Source organism: Pseudorca crassidens, chromosome 5 (genome assembly GCF_039906515.1).
Source record: "Pseudorca crassidens isolate mPseCra1 chromosome 5, mPseCra1.hap1, whole genome shotgun sequence".
Classification (NCBI taxonomy): domain Eukaryota; kingdom Metazoa; phylum Chordata; class Mammalia; order Artiodactyla; family Delphinidae; genus Pseudorca; species Pseudorca crassidens.
In genome coordinates, this window is record NC_090300.1 from 95,582,439 (window position 1) to 95,602,809 (window position 20,371).

General features: G+C 38.6%; 1 protein-coding gene and 2 pseudogenes across 3 annotated transcripts in view; 1 reads left to right on the forward strand and 2 right to left on the reverse strand.

Moving 5' to 3' along the window:
* The window catches only part of LOC137225244 (SCAN domain-containing protein 3-like), a 486,462-nt gene that overhangs the window by 6,130 nt on the left and 459,961 nt on the right, over window positions 1-20,371 (forward strand). The gene's annotated exons all lie outside the window — the stretch shown is intronic.
* LOC137224300 (mitochondrial import inner membrane translocase subunit Tim17-A pseudogene) lies at window positions 1,676-2,590 on the reverse strand (annotated as a pseudogene).
* On the reverse strand, window positions 3,075-3,474 carry LOC137224524 (phosphatidylinositol N-acetylglucosaminyltransferase subunit P-like; annotated as a pseudogene).

Sequence of the window (20,371 nt, forward strand, 5' to 3'; positions counted from 1 at the left end):
TGTAAACTAGATGCACATTTGATTTCAACAGAGGAAAAGAGTGTAATTAAGGGGAATTTATCTAGACCTAGATGGAAGTATTAGAAATATTTTTTTTGTATTCAAACTCTAAGGGGTAATAAGAAACTTTTTAAATGAGAAAAACTAGAACACAAAAATTCCACCATGTAAGTACTTGAATCTTTTTTTTTTTAAAACATCTTTATTGGAGTATAATTGCTTTACAATGGTGTGTTAGTTTCTGCTTTATAACAAAGTGAATCAGCTATACATATACATATATCCCCATATCCCCTCCCTCTTGATCCTCCGTCCCACCCTCCCTATCCCACCCCTCTAGGTGGTCACAAAGCACCGAGCTGATCTCCCTGTGCTATGTGGCTGCTTCCCACTAGCTATCTGTTTTACATTTGGTAGTGTATATATGTCCATGCCACTCTCTCACTTCGTCCCAGCTTACCCTTGCCCCTTCCGTGTCCTCAAGTCCATTCTCTACGTCTGCGTCTTTATTCCTGTCCTGCCACTAGGTTCATCAGAACCATTTAAAAAAAAAAATTCCATATATATGTGTGAGCATGCGGTATTTGTTTTTCTCTTTCTGACTTACTTCACTCTGTATGACACACTCTAGGTCACTACAAATAATTCAATTTCATTTCTTCTTATGGCTGAGTAATATTCCATTGTATAGATGTGCCACATCTTCTTTATTCATTCATGGACACTTAGGTTGCTTCCATGTCCTGGCTATTGTAAATAGAGCTGCAATGAACATTGTGGTACATGACTCTTTTTGAATTATGGTTTTCTCAGGGTATATGCCCAGTAGTGGCATTGCTGGGTTGTATGGTAGTTCTATTTTTAGTTTTTTAAGGAACCTCCATACTGTTCTCCATAGTGGCCGTATCAATTTAAGTTCCCACCAACAGTGCAAGAGGGTCCCCTTCTCTCCACGCCCTCTCCAGCATTTATTGTTTGTAGATTTTTTGATGATGGCCATTCTGACTGGTGTGAGGTGATACCTCATTGTAGTTTTGATTTGCATTTCTCTAGTGATTAGTGATGTTGAGCATCCTTTCATGTGTTTGTTGGCAATCTGTATATCTTCTTTTGATAAATGTCTCTTTAGGTCTTCTGCCCATTTTTGGATTGGGTTGTTTGTTTTTTTGATATTGAGCTGCATGAGCTGCTTGTAAATTTTGGAGATTAATCCTTTGTCAGTTGCTTCATTTGCAAATATTTTCTCCCATTCTGAGGGTTGTCTTTTCATCTTGTTTTCGTCTTTTCCTTTGCTGAGCAAAAGCTTTTAAGTTTCATTAGGTCCCATTTGTTTATTTTTGTTTTTATTTCCATTTCTCTAGGAGGTGGGTCAAAAAGGATCTTGCTGTGATTTATGTCATAGAGTGTTCTGCCTATGTTTTCCTCTAAGAGTTTGACAGTGTCTGGCCTTACATTTAGGTCTTTAATCCATTTTGAGTTTATTTTTGTGTATGGTGTTAGGGAGTGTTCTAATTTCATTCTTTTACATGTAGCTGTCCAGTTTTCCCAGCACCACTTACTGAAGAGGCTGTCTTTTCTCCATGGTATATTCTTGCCTCCTTTATCAAAAATAAGGTGACCATATGTGCATGGGTTTATCTCTGGGCTTTCTATTCTGTTCCACTGATCTCCCACGTTCCCTTAAATAGAAAAAGGTGCTAAATGTCTCTTCATAGCCTATTTGGCCATAGTTGTCCCACCTACAGTTTTAAAAACAGACTGAACTTGATCTTCTGAAATCCTTCCTTGAACTGCAGCTCATTCTGTTAAAGAAGTCCTGGGAGAGAGGTCCTATTGGTATTGTTGATAGTCCCTAAAAGGTGAGGATGGTAACTGGGATGAAGGCAGCTGGGAGGGGTCTTCAGCAAACGGAGGGCTGTTGGGAAACTGGGCAGAGGCACATCTGGTCAACAAGATACCAGCTCCTTTGATGAGAGCTAGCAGAATGCCACCCATCGCGGCTGACCCAACCATGGCCACTGGTCCATTTCTTGCTGCCAGGATGGCTCCTGTTAAGGCACCACTCGTGATGCAGTTCCAGGGGTCTTCTTTCCCTCTGACGTGAACCATACTGCAGTCAATCATGGAAAACAGACCTCCCCAAACTGCAAAGCTACCTCCCAACTGCAGAGCCCTGGTTCTAATAGCTGTCAGATTCCCTCATAGTCTGTGGTTTACTCCCACCCGAGAATTGCGAAAACCTTTGCTTGAAAGATCCCACCACCTATGGCTCCCATCGTAAAGACCCCATCACAGTCGTCCACATTGCGCCAGGGGCAAGGCTTGTGCCGTGTACTCCTCCATCTTGACTCTGCCACTCCTGAATCTCTTTTTAATGATTATCGTAAGTTGCCAAAACATATGAATTTTCAACATTTCTGCCTGTGCGATTCTTATCAGATCTGAGTACATGCAACCTACTGAAGATTTGGTAGAAACCTGAAGATAGGTAGCGAGCAATGATGATGCCTGTTTTTCAAAAGGAAGCTGAAACTTATTTTCTTTTTGAATCAAGAACTAACTTATCAGTGTTTCACTGTACAAAATTCATAGTATATTGGAACATGCTTTTTGCCACCTTAATGGTGTAACCCAAATTGTCTGCTCCTATTTAATTGTTCTACTTAAATTGTATTGAATGCCAGTATCTAAGAAAACTGTCAGCATAAATGGTTCCAGAATTTCATTGGGTTACTGAGAAGTGGATCTTCTCTGCAAGTATACTATGTTATACTATAGAGTATTCTATATATGTAGTTTTCTTATATAGTATCTATATGTAGTTGTACTATGAAGTTATCTGTATCTAGTAATGCAGTATTCCATTAATGTCTAATATTTGAGAACATTTACAATATGAATGGAACTTAATCTAAGAGACATTCAACTAACTTTTTTTTCTTTTTACATTTCAATACTGGATATTAATACTGGATTATTAATAATACTGGATATTAATAAGAAAGATAGTCAAAATAATTATGTTCAATATTATGTCAAAAATAATAAATGCTTGGTGTTAGTCTACATACTATTCAGTTTTTGGTGTAAAGTTCTTTGGTTGCAAGAAGGAATATTTAGTTTATTTCACTAATAGAAATATCTTCTAATGCTAGATGGCCTCTTGGTATTTCTTCTGCTGTTGATTTTTAGCATCGTTATCTGTGATTACATGAATGGAGTTGAGTGGGGAGGTACTCATCATGTTTATTCCAAATAAGACTTTGTAACGGATTGCTATAGTAGTAATGAGGTAGACAGGCAATGCAACTGCCTGATATTTTTGAGGCCAATAGGTTAAGCCTAAGGTGTTCAACCAAGATTCAGGAATAAAAGGCCACATGAGATATAGTGTGCACCAAAATTGGGAGCTTAACAGCAAAGAAAGCCATAGATCGCTCTTTCTGGAAATGGCAAGGGTGACTTTTCCACCATTTTTTCTGTGGCTGTAGACAATCTTGGGCCCGTCTTGCTGGCAGCTCGGCCTCCTGAGTGCCGAGTGCCCTGCAGGAGGAGAAATTGAGGGAAAGGCCAGGGCGTCACCCGCTGGGGTGCAGGCGCACCACCTTCGTACCGGGCCGGAGGGTGCAAGCTGTAGAGTAGGTTTATGTTCTTCTTTCTTTCCCGTCTCAAGTCCCATGGACTCCACCTAGAAAGTTTGGAACTGTTTTCTGGTAAGTGGTTGTGTGGAAATTAGTATGGAAGAAGCTCACAGGGTTCAACAAATAGTTGACAGGAACTGTAGTTTAAATAGCGTAAAGGCTTCTTTTAATTTTAGTATTTTGTGACTCTTCTTCACATCAGGCATTGCCTAAAAGCATGTTTAAAAAAAAGCGCCAGCTTCTGAGTTTCATATGTGCGGTGGCTTCATGTCTAGTCAACCGTCACAAGGCATTTTATAAGTGCTTCATTGCATATGGTGCTGGGCTAGGTGCTGATGAGGGAGAACAGCACAGACTGTGTTCCATCCTCGAGTTATTTATAATAGAATGTGAGAGGAATAAAAAGAAGTCCGAAAGCACAGAATTAGAAGAAAAAGTAAGGTAGATAGCGTCTTGCTTCTATTTCAGTGAAGTGTCTTTGGGGAGGCTTGGTTAGTATAGGGTGGAGTGGTTGAAACTGTTGAAGGTACAGACCTTCTCAAATTATCCACCAAAAAGTTGGAATTCATGAATATAGATCCCCCTCTGTACAGGAAGCAATCTGCCTGTCTCTGTCCCTATCTCTGTGTTGCTTTGAAACCCAGATCTCTGTCTGGATGGCTGAAAACAATGGAAATTATTAGAGCTCCTCATAATTGATCACTCTTGCCAAAGCCATATTGATAGATATGGTTGGGATTTAGGACAAAAACAATAGCCCACATGACTTGGAAAATGAAAATAAATGTGCTGCTGAGATGCTGAAAATATATCATTAAATAGCCTAAGAGGTATAGGAAATAATTTATGTATGTTTTAGGCTGGCCAGTATGAGGTTTGTATTTTAGATGGTCTCTTCTCTCAATTCAAATTGCCTTAGGCTTCTGGCTTTTTAAAAATATTTTGTATTCATGAACACTTCTTTTATAATTGATGGGGATGTTTGCTTATGGCCCAACTCTAATTTGTAAGCTGGAAAGTTCATTTATTTATTCATTCCACATCTATTATGTATTTACTGTGTGCCAGATATGATGATAGTGATTGGGCTTTACGTTAATTATAAAGCATACTTAAAATTTTGTGAGCTCTATTTACCTAAATTCCAAGAAATCATGTTCAGAGAACAAATCAAGGCAAGAACAAGTGGGTCTGTTACATTTTGTCTAGATCTCTATTGTAGCAGTTGTCACACTTTCCTTTTTTACATTAATTTTGCCTGCTGGAATGAGAGCAGAGCATGGTCTGGATTTGATCATCATTGTGTTCTCAGCCTCTGACACAAAACGTGAAACATAATAGAGACCCAACAAGGGAGGTTTGGATGAATTTAAAGCACCACATACACAAACATAACATTGTTCTTTCTGAAGACATTTTTATTTTCACTAGGTGTCAAGGCTGTTTCACACTGGAATATCTTCCTCTAGGAAGAGGCAACATCTTTTCGTAAAAACCCTTGTTATCTAAATATCTTTCTTCCAGAATTAGACTGAACATTGATCTGAAGCACTTTGGCTTGACTTTGATCTGAAGCACTAAGATTCCCTCTTAGTGGAATCTGATTAAAATCATTTTTGTTATAATTAAGGTCTTCAGGTTCCAAGTGAGTATTTGCTCGACATTTATGAGAACAGTTACTTTATATTAATCAATAATATTTTTCAATTTGCCTGGTAGGTAAAAATCAGGCTTTAGAGAAGCAGTTCTTATTTGGGAGATGCTGACGATGAGCTTTCTGAGGAACCCTTCTCGTTCATCTAGCATTTGTTGCTTTCTGTGTTTTCAGTGGGTTTATGTCCACCTAAATACATTTCAGAAGTGCTTTGAGTATGAAACAGTGCAGAAAGGAGACAGCAATCATATGCCGCCAGAGGATTATGTAATTCACATGAAATTCTTGATGATTCCCATTTAGGGTGGGAGTTAATGGTCGTACTTCGGAGTAAAATCCCTGATGCTACGTTTATTAGATCTCATATGGGTCTGATGGGATTGTCACTTACCATTGAGTGAATTGTGCACTGTACAAAGAAACTGATCTAAGGTGCACACTGTTTATATCATAGACTTATCAATTTGAATATTTATTGAGACAATTTTATGGCAGAGGGCAGTCAAGTTTCTTGTTCAGATAAAATTAGTATATTATGATACATTTTCTGGCAAATGGAAGTAAAATATCTTGAGGAAGAGGTACCTTGTTTTTTTTGTTTGCACAAATGCTCTGTATGGGCTAGTGGTGGCCTGAACTTGGACAAGTTACATAACTCCTTTGGCCTTCAAGTGAAGATATTAATCCCTACCTCACTAAATTGGTTGACAGTGTTAGACATGTCTGGCATATGGTCAGCATTCAAGAAATGCTTTTGAATGAATATGAAAGCACTGAGCTTAATGTATGTGGTAAAGGTTTGATAAGTTGCAGCTCACTTTTGCCTTGAATAAGGGGAATTTTAGAGGGATTAAGTATATGTGTAAATATATGTATTTGAACTTTTGAACTTAAGTGTTTCACATTTTACACTTATTACTATGTGGTATTACCTTGGATATCCAAACTGAGATGTTTGGGGTCCTTCTTTATTTTCCTGAGGGGTATGCATCCAGCATAAAGAAAATTATGGTAATGTGACCCATTGAAAGGAAAATAGTGTCTCGTAGTTGAGTTTCTTTTGGAATCCCAAAATACTGGTATCCTAGGTTTAGAAGGGTCTGTTTGAATTTCCCTTGATTTATCAAATACGTATTAGTCAGTTATTACATGGGAGTATCTCTGCTATGCACTAGGGCTGTAAAGATAACCAAGATACTCTTGTCAAGTAGTTGCAAGTCTTTGCATGAACATTTCCAGGGACAATTCACAATTACTAACTTGATTTTTAGGAATCTCTTTTAAGACAAATCAAAATTTGTCTTCCTGTAACTTTCATTTATTGGTGTTAGCTTTACTCTTTGGGGCACAAAAAATAAGTCTGATTCTGTGATAGAAAGGTCCTTCTTACTTATTAAGGTAATTAAGGTTTTTCAGAAACTTCTGTTCTTCAAGTTAAACATCACTGTATAAATCTGCTGTTTCTCAAGCCTCTTCTCCCTCTTGCTCCCATTAGTGCCTTCCAGGTCATCTACTTACCTCTAAAGGTGTGGTAGCCACTGGGTATTCAGGGCTCCAGATGTATACTGACCACTGCAGGATACAGTAGTATGATCACTTCCAGCATTCCAGATTCTGTCCCTCAAATCTCTCTGAGTGTTCATTTTGTACTGTATTAAAAAGTATTATATTTATTTTGCACAAGTTACCATGTAAAGTATTTTTGGGAAAAGGATAAGTGACCTCCTTAATTTCTTGAGGAGCTCTTCATATACTGTATCCGACATTCCAAATGGGAACTATAATGAGGCTACCTTGCTAGAGTTCTGGGTTATTGAATTACGATTTGGAAGTCATTTTTGGTCCAGTTGGTTAAAGCCACTGTAATTCATACATTTTCTGACAGCTAAGAGGTGACTGACTAGCAGAGGAAGGACTTCTATAGTTTTGCACAATCCATTTCTATAAATTATTATCTCACTTAAACATTATGTTTCTTTTTGATGAACAAAGAATATGACAGGGAAGGAATTGTTCTACTTATAACTCTAAGCACTTACTAAAAAAACTTAATATCTTCTTAACATTTTTATTTAAGTTAACAAATGTGTGGAACTCTCTTTATACCAGGTGTACTCTGACTCAGTGTTTGGGACAAGTAGCCCTGCCTAGCAGAGTGCCAGAAGATGCCAGTTATAACTCAGCCACAGTTTATAGGTGTGTGCACTGCTTTGCTTTGTTCCTTTTAGTAGAAGGAAAGGACAAAGAGAGATGCAGTAATTAATTGGAAGATGGGAACAGGGAAGAGAACTATGCTTAAATAAATGCGGAGTGTTTGGCAGTAGCGTGGGTTAGAATTAGATGGGTAGTGTGTTAGTTTCTTAGGGCTGCCATGACAAATTACCACAAACTTTGTGGCTTAAAACAACAGAAATTTGTTCTCTCTTAGGAGGTCAGAAGTCCAAAATCAAAGTGTTGGCGAGGCCATGCTCCCTCTGAAGGCTCCACAGAGGAATCCTTCCTTGCTCCCTCCGAGCTTTGGTGGCTCCTGGCAATCCTTGGCGTTCTTGGCTTGTAGATGCATCACTTCAGTCTGCCTATGTTTTCACATGACTTTCTTTCCTGTGTCTCCTCTTGTCTCTTTGTCCAGATCTCTTTTTCTTATAAAGGCACCAGTCATTGCATTAGGGCCCAACCTAATCCAGCAGAACCTCATCTTAACTTGATGACCTGTAAAGATGCTATTTCCAAATAAAGTCATATTTACAGGTACTGGGGGTTTGGATTAGAACATATCTTTCTGGGGAACACAATTTAACCAACAACGGGTGAGACGGTACTAAATCATGGAACACTTTCAATGACAGGTAGAATAGTTGGGGTTTTATTTATAAGCCAGTGGAATCACTGGACAATTTAAGCAAGGGTACTGATAAGATACTTATGACAGGAAGGTCTGGCAGCAGGCATTATGCTTCAGTATACTGAACTGAAGATGAAGTTTAGAGGCTAGGATATTAATGAGGAGTATGTTGCAATGTTCCAGGAATAACATGAACAAAAATTTATAGAGGAAGATGGGGAAGAGTGTATTTTCCAAAGGTGGCTCCAACAGTGTCTGTCATACCACTTGCTCTTCTGCAACGAGACCTCCTTACACCTTCATCAATAGTTGGTGTCTGTTTCTCTATCCATGAACTTGGGCAGAGCCAGTGACTACTTAGACCAATAGAATAGGGTGAAAGTGACACCACGTACCAGTTATACACAAAGACTTTTCTTGGCCCAGCAGCTTTAACTCCCTTACCTCTTGGAAGATAGTCATGATGTAGGAGGTGTGACTCCCCTGAGACCACTGTGCTGTGGTGTGTCTCAATTTGGTGCTTCTAAGCCATATGGAGAGGCCCTAGAGGTAGGGCCAGGGCTGGGGTGAGGCAAGTGGGTTTTCTAGGGTGCAAAATTTAAGGAGACATTCGCTCTCAGGTGTACTTGCATAATACTGAGAGTGAGCAACTCCTTAAATTTTGCACTCTGGGAGATTCACTCTTAAGAAGGCACTCATTCTCAGGGGTCAGTAAGTACTGGGGCAGCACTTGAGAATTAGTGCCCCCTTAAATTTTGTGGCCAAGACACCTCTTCTTGCCTTACCCTAGTCCTCGCCCTTCCTGGAGGATGACATACAAAATGGAGAGAGAGAGGAGAGAGGAGAGAGGGGAGAGAGAGGAGAGAGAGGGGAGAGAGAGGAGAGAGAGGAGAGAAGAATGGGCCGGTAAGGAGCTTGAGAGGGAGAGAGAAAGAATAAAGCAAGAGTGGTGCAAGACATTTAAGTGAGGAGACCATCTTGAATACTGATCTTCTGGCCTTAGCTACCAGCTGGATCAGGTAGATGAGATGAACCACTCAGCTGAGTCCTCCTTAATTCCTGATCCACAGAATCGTGAGTGAGTTTTTTATACAGCAATATATTACCCAAAGCACTCTTGCCAATATTATGTAGGACTGAGAGTTGACTGAGAAATACCAGGTAGCTGTATATTTACTCAATTCTGATGGAGCAAAATATGTTTGATTGCTGCTTAGGGAGAAGGGATGAAGAAGGTGATGTAGAGAGATTATAGTCACTGGCAGCCTAGGAAATAGAATTTAAAGCTTTGCTTCTTCAACGCTCTGCTTAAACTACATACCCGTACAACTTTTAATGTTTGAAGTTGGCCAGAACAAAAAGATATACACACTCACAGTTTGAGTCTTTATAGAAACAAAGTCTGTTTTGATCTGACATGTAGAGGGTTGTGAAATTCTCATTTTTAAAGCAGATGGTCTGGATTCTTATGCTAAATGAATACAATTGTCCTTGGATCTCATTAACCCTCATATGGGATGGAGGGAACTCTGTATAGTTATTTCTTCTTGGCTTTGTCTGAACAAATCAAGCTTTGAAATGAAAGGTTTAGTTTTTACAAAGGCTGAATTTACTAATTCTTTTATTGAGTACCTCTGTTTCATGGTAATTTACACATTCTTTCAAATGGTTGTTGGCACATTTATTTTCCTTTGAAGTATTTTCTACTTGTAAACAAAGCTGAGAGAAAAAGCAAATTTGGAAAAAAAATTAAGGGACTGTTTGGCAGAGGAGTTGTATTACACATAAAATTAAATATGATGGATATATATTTTAATATTTATTTATTTATTTATTTTTGGCTGTGTTGGGTTGTTGGGTCTTTGTTGCTGCGCACGGCTTTCTCTAGTTGCGGCGAGCAGCGTCTACTCTGTTGCGGTGCGCGGGCTTCTCATTGTGGTGGCTTCTCTTGTGGAGCACGTGCTCTAGGGCGCGTGAGCTTCAGTAGTTGTGGCACGTGGGCACAGTAGTTGTGGCTCACGGGCTCAGTAGCTGTGGCTCGCGGGCTCTGGAGTGCAGGCTCAGTAGTTGTGGCGCACGGGCTCTGCGGCATGTGGGATCTTCCTGGACCAGGGACTGAACCCGTGTCCCCTGCCTTGGCAGGTGGCCTCTTAAGGACTGTGCCACCAGGGAAGTCCCTGATGGATATTTTTATAATCCTTCAGTTCATTTTATAGGTTTCTCTGCTTGCTCCTACAAGTGGGCAGTGAGTAAAGATTTCCTGACCCATTATTCATTTCAACAAGGTGTTAGACATTTTTATGACCTCCTAGAGTACTTTATAGTCTGTACTACACAATTTAGCACCTAATTATATTCTGTGTTGTGTTGTTCATTATTATATCATTGTATGATTCTTGTTCCCTCAAGTAGATTATATGATCTTAAAAGGCAGGGACCATATCTTATACTGCTATATTTGTATTACATCTAGTATAGTGCTGGTCATGGTATCCACTTGGGAGAATTTAATTGATAGAAGTATATTAAGTAATTTTAGTCCCTCAAAGCTCAGTGAATGTGTCTGTGGAGCATTTGTCATGGCTCTGGACTTAAGGGCAGAGATAGGCAAGTTACTTTTCCTTTCTCCAGGGAATTTGTCATCAAGTGGAAGTACCAAGGTGAAGGATTGCTTTGACTGATGAAGTGACTTCTCCTTTTTTCCTTTAGTGTCAGACCAGGGCAGTTGAAAAGCGGAGAGGCATGCGCCATTGTGCTACCATTATCATTTTGATATAGATGATGGTTGACGTTTTTTCCTCTTCATTTCTTCGTTGGACAAGCCAGCTAATGGTGTCTGACCTGGGGAGGGATGGGTATCTTTTTTGGCTGAACAGCTATAGGCTAAGTGGGTTGGCAGCCTTTACCTTTCTCTTGTTTTGAGTGAGCATGCTGTTTCTCAGGGCATTAGATCTACATTATTATTTTTTTTTATTGTGGTAAAATGTAGGTAACCCCAAATTTACCATGTTAATCATTCTTTTTTAAAATTTTCATTGAAATATAGTTGATTTACAATGCATTAGTTTCAGGTGATTCAGTTTTTACATATTTATGTATATATATACACATATATATGTATCCTTTTTTAGATTCTTTTCCATTATAGGTTATTATAAGATATTAAGTATAGTTCCCTATACTTCAGGGTAGGTCCTTGTTGATTATCTATTTCATATATAGTAGTGTGTATATTTTAATCCCAAACTCCTAATTTATCCCTCCCCGGTCTTCCCCTTCGGTAACCATAAATTTGCTTTCTATGTCTGTGAGTCTATTTCTGTTTTATATATAAGTTCATTTGTAGCATTTTTTTTAGATTCCACTTGTAAGCAGTGTCATATGATATTTGTCTTTCTCTGTCTGACTTCGCTTAGTATGATAATCTCCAGGTCCATCCATGTTGCTGCAACTGGCATTATTTCATTCTTTTTTATGGCTGAGTAATACTCATTTTAAACATTTTAACCATTCTTAAGTAGACAGTTCAGTAGCAGTAAATATATTCACATTGTTGTGCAGCCATCGCCAATATCTATCTCCAGAACTTTATCATCTAAAATTGAAACTCTGTACCCATTAAACAGTTACTGCCCATTTTCCTTTCCCCAAGCCCCTGGCAACTACCATTCTACTTTCTGTCTCTATGAATTTGATAACTAGGTACCTCTTACAGGTGGAATCATAATGTTATTTGTCCTTTTGTGTTTGGCTTATTTCACTTAACATAATCTTTAAGGTTCATCCATATTGTAGCATGAATCAGAATTCCATTCCTTTTTAGGGTTGAATAATATTCTATTGTATGTATATATAACATTTGTTTGTCCGTTCATCCATTGGTGGACATTTGGGTTGCTTCCACCTTCTGGCTAGTGTGAGTAATGCTCCTATGAACATGAATGTACAAATATAGATCATTATTATGAGCACCAATGCTGATTTAATGCTCATGGTGAGCAAAATATCCTTATCACCCATTAAACTATCTGGAAGAATCAACACGTCTCTGGAATTTCATAACTTGAATTCAGAGACTTAAGTACTCATAGGAAAATGTGGCTTGACAATATTTTTTAGATTAGGACTGTGACCAGTACTTGCATTCAGTGAGTATGTCTTGTTTATTTATCCTTCAAAACGCTTTTTGTCTCCATCTTTCTACTTGTCACTGCTCCAAGGTATGTCTTCATTGCCATGAAGTAGGTGTACTGCAGTCACATCCTAACCAGTTTGTCTAACTTTTCTCCCCTTTCCAGTGTTTCTTATAAAGTACTGCTTTGGTCATTTTACTTTATTGAACAAAAACTTTCAGTCCCCGTCATTGTACAGGACAAAGCTCGAACTTGTTTGAAGGACTTTTGTAACCTGCTACCAGCTTACCTTTCAAGTCTTACTTCTATTTCCTTATACAAACTCTACTCAGAGTCAAAATTGTCTTCTCATTCCCCCCTGGAAAAATCATCATTATTTTGACTTTTGCTGTTGATTCCACCATGTAGAAACTTTTTCATGCTGCCTTCAAGTGTTAAGTCAAACCTCAGTGTCACTGCTAAATCTTTTTAAAATAGACACATTGGAAAATGATTGCTTGCTCTTTTGAATATGTGTACACTCACCATAAGATTAATCATATTAATGTTTTTGTGGTAGCTAACATTTTTTGAGTTCTCCGGCTTGGCCTAAGGGCTTTAGTTGCATTATTTCATTTCACCTTTATAGCAACATGTGAAGTATATACTATTATTATCCATTACGCAGATGATAAACTTGAGGCTTTGAGACACTCACTTGTCCCAAATCACACAAATAGTAAGTGGCAAATCTAGGGCTTGATCAGAGGTTTTCTGCTGCTAAAGCATCATTTTAAACGTACTATCTTAATTAGATTACAGACCTGTAGGTGAATAGGGTATTTGCTGCTAATGGTGTCTTCCATAGGGACTGCCTGTGGAGGTCAAAGTCAAAAAAAGACTGCCCATTGAGTGGAAACTTTTTTTTCTTTTTAACTAGCTCACTGTGGATGAGCTTAGCATGATTTTTCAACTGGTTACTTTCTACTGTTTCTTTAAGACCAGGAAGGCTTCCTGACTGCTCACCTCTGATTAGGTATCCTTCTGAGGCACTTCCTTCTATCAGAGTACATGCCACACTGACTGTATTTATCTGCTACACGTTTGTCTCCTCAACAGCATCTTTGCTTGAACTCCTAGTACCTAGAACAATATCCAGCACGTATGCGCAGTAAATGCTTATTAAATGAATTAACTGCATTTGTGACCATGATCCATACAAGGAGTTGGTTTCTAAATGCGTTGCTGTTGCAGAGTTGAGTAATACCTAAGTCCAGTGGAGTTGAACAGGGTGTATCCTCAAGGAGGCATAACGGGAATATAAATGAAAACTGTAATTTATTTAATTGTGCTGCACCTTACATTACGTGGTATAATGGTATTTGTGGTCACTTTTAACAAAGGCTGATTGATTGGAAGGAGTTGACATCTATATTAAAAGAAGAGAGATCCTGAGTTTTAAAGGCATGGGCGTATTTGGTCTGTAGGTAATTTGGGAGCAGATACAGTTTAATGTTTTGTATAATATTCTTTAAAATTAGCCAGTTATTTCTGGATATATGCTGTACACATAACCTTCTGATTAATAATTGGATTTCTCAAATACCTTGATACTCAAAACCAAATCCATAGAGAGTAGATATTAATATTTTAGTCACTGAGAAAAAGTATATTCCCCACAAAAATAGCAGATGATTTTTTATATTTAATTATTTACGAGTCTGCTAACGGTGTCTTAAAAAAATTGAAGCAGAAAAGCATAAGACGTTAGACAATGGTGATGTTACTAAAAAAATTTCCCCGGAGTTCTTGCCTGAGAAGCCAACAAAACTCTTCATTTCTCTCTACAGATAGGTACAGCGGCATCTGGCACAATGCTTTGCACACAGTAGACCGGCAACAAATACTTTTTAATTTTTCAGTTCAGTAGACTACAATAATCTAAAGCAACATTTGTCTATCATTTTTCCTTCATGACACACTTGATAGTTGTTGCTCCAGCCTTCTAATGCATCTCTATATGTCTACTGAAGTTTGTTTCATGTATACCAGCTGTAACTGCACTTTCTCTCTCGTGAAGCATATAGAATGTGCATGAGAATACATTATTGTAGAGGTAATAACAATAATAGTGATGATGATGATGATACAAGTAGAATATTTCAAGCATCAATCTGATCACTGTTTTGTTTATAACCTTGCAGTAGCTTCTCGTTGCCCGGTGTCAGCCCCTAAACTTTTGTTTGGGACACAGGGCTTAGCATGGTGGTGGTATCAGCTGCAGCTGAGTGCTTGTGCCCCTGTAGGATGCAGATTCACTTTGGCAAAGGCCACCAGGCCCCAACCACATTCCAGACCATAGAACTATCTGAAAAATAACTGAAGAGAAGCAGGAATAACAACTTGGTATTCAGTGTTAGCTCAGCTTGTTTCCTAGTCAGACAGCGGGTATATATAGATTCTTGGGTGCTCAGGGATTGTGAACTACTCTCGGGAAATCTCAAAGAGGCAATTTGATATGAAGCAGCTTCCACCTCGGGACCTTACTGAGGGTTTGCTAAAAATGGAACGACAGAATGTCCTGCTGTGAGGTTAGAGGGACCTCACGACAAGGATAGAGTTATCTGACTTTGATGGGTTTTTGAGTACCACGCTGCCACTTCCCAGTTCTTTGGCAACTTAATTCTGAGAAAAACTCAGCTTTTCTATGTAACAGAATTTTAATTTTCATTGGATTTGAGGCATTAAAAAATTTTTTTTGTCCCTTATAAACTAGTTTATGGTACTTCCTGAAGGATTCCCAAAGCAATTTAGAGCAACTGAGTCATTGATGGACTATCCTTTAATATCCTAAGGGTAAAGTAGTAAATAATTAATTGATTTTTTTTTTTTTGTACTCACATTATGGTATAATGGAAAGAGAGACTAGTTTCAAATCCTGGTTTTACAATTTACATGCTATAGGACATTGGGCAATGCAGTTCATTCGTTCATTTTTTTATATAGGAGATTATGGATTTCTTACTTTGTGTCAGACACAGTATTAAAGCTCTGAAGAGAGAAGTCAAATATAGAAATGATCTCTGTATTTACAGAGATTTTAGTCTACTGGGGGAGACTGGCAAGTAAACCAGCGATTTCATGAGTGTACCATGGAAGTATGTAGAATTGTAGTGTTGTGTGGAACTGAAACCAAGGCGAGTGTGAACTGAGAATGGGAGAGGGCATTAGGGAAGGCTTCTCAGGGAAAGCCATACTTAAGCTGAGTCTTAAAGCCAAGTACAATTTAGTTGAATACAGATATAGAAAGAACATTCTAGCAGCCTGAGCAAAGCTAACAGGGAAGCACGAAATAAGATATATTTACAGATCAGTATTAACTGTTCAGTATTACTGATATGAAAGTTTCATCTTGAGGAGACAAAGGAGATAAATTTAGACAAATGTTTACATTTCCTTTTCTCTAAAATGAAAATAACTATGTCTACCTCGTGGAGTTGTTGTAAGCACTCAGTAAAGCAGCATACGTAGAGTACCTAGCACGTAGGTGCTCAAAAATCTTAGCTCCTTTTTTCTCCACCATATACCCTCCCCTGCCCTTCCTCACTTATGATGTTGCTAAGTGGAAGAAAACCCCTAATGATGGTTAGGTTATCAGTTTGGAAATTATGGCTGCATTTGGAAAGTGGAGGAAGAGTCAAGAGCTTTAGAACTCTGTTCTTTTTCTGACCTGGACTGCAGAATGTTGAATTGAATGGGGGCAGTCCTTGGCAGCAACAGTACTTTATTCTGACACTGCACAGTTTCCTGTGTCATCACAATTGGTATGTGAGGAGGGCACTGGTTCCTAAAGGGCACTGTATTCTTAGTCTGTCTGTTTGATTTGCTGAGTTCAGCACTGAGCACAGGTCATGTGCGCTGGAGTGCCTGGAACAAACCTGGGAATGATGTTGCCTATGTTCTCTTTTCTTTCACCATTTTGAAGTCTCTGGATGTGTTGCAGGGAGCTCAGTTTTTAAGTATGCACTTTTTCTGGGTAACAGGTCCATAATTTCTGTGATCCAGTAAATGTTAAGGATCACTGCTTTTGAGGATTTTTGGTCTACAGTTTGATATTTCTTTCAAGGAACTTTGCCTCAAGTACTGGGTTAGATTCTGATAAGAGTTACCTAGTCTGGAGAGATTTTATTCATTCTACCATTTATTGTTAATAAGAAATTGATGTTTATACTCAAATGTAGTTTTCCCAAATGTTTGTCATTTGCAGATATCTTTCATGATTTTTGTCATACCCAGATACCTTCTGTTCTATATATTTACTCAATATTTTCTTTAAATTTCCAACCTTTAAAAAACTTACATGAATTTAGCCTCATTCTAAGCAATAATACTTATGAATTCATGGACTTGGTATGCTAGTTACAGTTTTCCAATACATATTCAGACAAGTGTTAAAATAAAAAATGATCTAATCTACCATCTAATACAGGAATCAACAAACACAGTCAAGTCTATTCATTTATGAATCGTCTATGGCTGCTTTTGACCTATAACAGCAGAGCAGTTGAGACAGAGACAGAATGGCCCACAATGACTAGCATATTTATTATTTAGCTCTTTAAGAAAACTTTGCCAACCTCTGACCTAAAATTGTCTGCATACCATCAATACAACACAAAGCACACTCTGTAAAACATTACTGTAGTGCAGTTTTGCCGAGAGAGTGTGCGTTAAATCTTTAATCACATTTTTTTCCAGAACCAGCAAATACTTTACCTTTTTATTCTGGAACTGAAATATTTAATTATAAATAACTTATGTTCTGAGACTCTTGGTGACAAGTCTGTTTGAGACCCAAAGAAAAACATAGACATTAAGGATAATTTGTGTATTTTTAAAAGGGAATATTTGCCTATAAAAATACCTGATAGTACAAAAATGCATAAAGTGAGAAGTAAAAAATTCCCTGCAAGGAAACTCTAATCTTACCCACTAAAAAGAACATTCGTTATATTTCCTCCTAGTCATTTTCTTTGCATATTCAAGATTAAAGACTTTTTTTTTGTGGTACGCGGGCCTCTCACTGTTGTGGCCTCTCCCGTTGCGGAGCACAGGCTCCGGACGTGCAGGCTCAGCGGCCATGGCTCACGGGCCCAGCCGCTCCGCGGCATCTGGGATCCTCCCAGACTGGGAACGAACCCGTGTCCCCTGCATCGGTAGGCGGACTCTCAACCACTGCGCCACCAGGGAAGCCCCTAAAGACTTTTTTTCTTTCTTTAAAATATAGCTTCTTTTTTTTAATGAAAAAATATGATATCAATATTGCAAGCTTTTTATAACTTAGATATATTTCTGTTTAGAAATTTAAGTAATATGGCTAAAATTATAAATTGTTTAATATTACTTCACAGTGTTTCTTAAGAGCTTTGTTGATATATAATTTACATATTGTGAAATTCACTCATTTTAAGTGCACCATTCAATGATTTTTAATAAATTTGCAGAGTTGTGCAGCCATCAGCACAGTCCAATTTTAGAACATTTTCATCATCCCCAAAAGATTCTTCACGCCCATTTGCAGTCAGTCTGTTCCTACCCCCAGCCCCAGGCAACCACTAATCTACTTTCTGTTTGTATAGCTATGTCTTTTCTGGATATTTTACATAAATGGAATCATATATTATATGATCTTTTGTGTCTGGCTTCTTTCACTTAGCATTTCAAAGTGATTTTAAGGTAAAAGATGAAGGAATTGTTCAAATAGCCCCAGGAATCTTCATTCTTTTGTATAGGATGCTTTAGCTACAGTCAGTATTTTGCTTTCTTTTCTTTGGAAATTAGTCTTTGAGACATGCAGTGATACAAGTACCAGGTAACTTCTGCAGTTCCTAAAATCCACAGCTTCCCAAACTTCTGTGTACACTTGGAACAGTGGTTATTTGTGCAGCACTCTGGAGTGATAGAAGAGGCCGCTCACTGCTGGTGGCAGCAGGTCCTTGCCTGGCCACCTAGAGGGGAACAAGATCTTGGCACAGCTGTATCAAATGTACACCATCCCAGTGTGCTGTGCCAGGTGGACCAGGAAGTTCTCCTGCAAGTCTTCCAGCTTTGATGTAACAAAAACTTTGAAGTATTCTTATGAATGTGCTATGTGGATCCAGCCCCAAGAGCCCTTTTCTCAGCCTTGGTCCTATGCCCTTTCCTATGTAATGACGATGGCTTAAAGCCAGTTAACAGACAGTCAAAATCAGTGAGAAACTGATTTATTTTTCTTTATCATATCAGCAGATATAGATTTACCTATTTCTTTTTAACAGAATTTCAATGCTTTGATATCACACTTTATTTATAATCAGTTTATTATTTAGTCTCTTCTTTTTTATTATTGCAAGCAGTGGTAAATGTCACATTGTGATTTGCATATTTTTGCCTTCTCCTCAAGTGTCAGTTGGATAAATTTCTACAAGTAGACTCTCTGGATCACGGGCTGTGCACATGCCTGTGGCACATGCCGCGGGACAGCTAAGCCTGGGCACCACAACTACTGAGCTCACGTGCCTCAACGAGAGAGCCCATGTGCTGCAAACTACAGAGCCCACGTGCTCTGGAGCCTGCACGCCACAACTAGAGAGAGAAAAACCTGCACGTCACAACTAGAGAGAAGCCTGTGTACCGCAACGAAAGATGCCACAACTAAGACCCGACACAGCCAAAAAAATAAAGAAAATAGATATAGAAAATAAATAACAAGTGGTCGCCTACTGATCTCTGGAAATCTACTTTTGCACTATAATAAAATAATCCCAGGGTATAGTTTCAAGTTATAGGACAATGATACTCTGAGTTTCAAGGAGGGAAAAAAAAAATGAAAAAAAAAATGAAAAAAAAAATGAAAAGTGGGTGTAGAAACATTTCCAAAATCAAATAGTAATGAATTAAACTGTTCAAGTCACAGTGTACTGTGGGATCAGGAAGCAGTTGTTGGTCAGCTTCAGAATTCTGGTATTTTCGTTGGAATTTCTTGGCAGTGACTCCCACTTAAAGGTTTATAGTGAATATAGTATACTATTTCTACTGATCAAAGAAAGTTACTTGGTGTCAGACAGCAACTTGGGAGCCAGAGTGTTTACTATTTCTTAATGAGCTCTGGCTCATGGTTCTCATCTTTTTAAGAGGGAGGAATGTAACTCGGAATGCACAGAGTCAAACCATGAGCATTTTGGCAGATGTGGAGATGCAGCACAGCTGGAGAAGACCTCCCTTCTTTGAAATCTCATATCTGAAGCGCTACATCAATTTTTAAGCTTTTTCCGCTGCCAGTTCAGATTTTAATATGAGCAGGAACTGGGGGATGTTTATTGATACAGTCAAGGAAACATCAGTATCTGTTCACTGGTTGCCCTCACATGTAATTTGTGAGGACAGTGGGTGAGGGGCAATGAGGGAGGAGAATGAGGTGCTCTGTTGTTGCTGGATTGGCAGGAAGCGTGGCAGCAGGGACAGCTGGGATAGTAATTTATCCTATGGCATGATCTTCACCTCCTGAATCAGAAGCCCTGTGGTTAATCAGGGGGACACAAGGCACTGATAATTATTCTTTTAAAAATGCTTTTTATTTTTCATTATAAAGTTGTACATGTTCAGTACATAAAATACAGGAAGTAAAGGAAAAATTGGTGAAGATGTTGCTTTGTGCAGCTGCCAGCTTTCTATCTTTAATATATCATTTTTCTTCTGGCCCAATATGACTTGAATAAAGACCTCAATTTCCCCAGGCAACAAAATATAGTTCTTCAATAGCAGTCAGCAAACATATATCACATTGCAACCACCAAATCAGGAACTGGACTACTGCTGAAAATACAAAGGCAACAGAGATTTGGTTCCTTACACACAGATCCTAATGAGTAGTGTAAATGATGAACAATTAAACTAATTGATGAAGCTTGAGAAATTACAATATAACTGGAGGCTCAATGAGTCTGTATAAATAAGAGAAGAGTACAAGTGGCATGGGTCACTAACTGGTTGACTTGATGTGTTCTCCGCGCCTTGGCTTCTTTCCCTGTGAAATGAAGGGTCTGGACCAGGTGATATGTAGAGTGAGCAACTTGTTCTGATC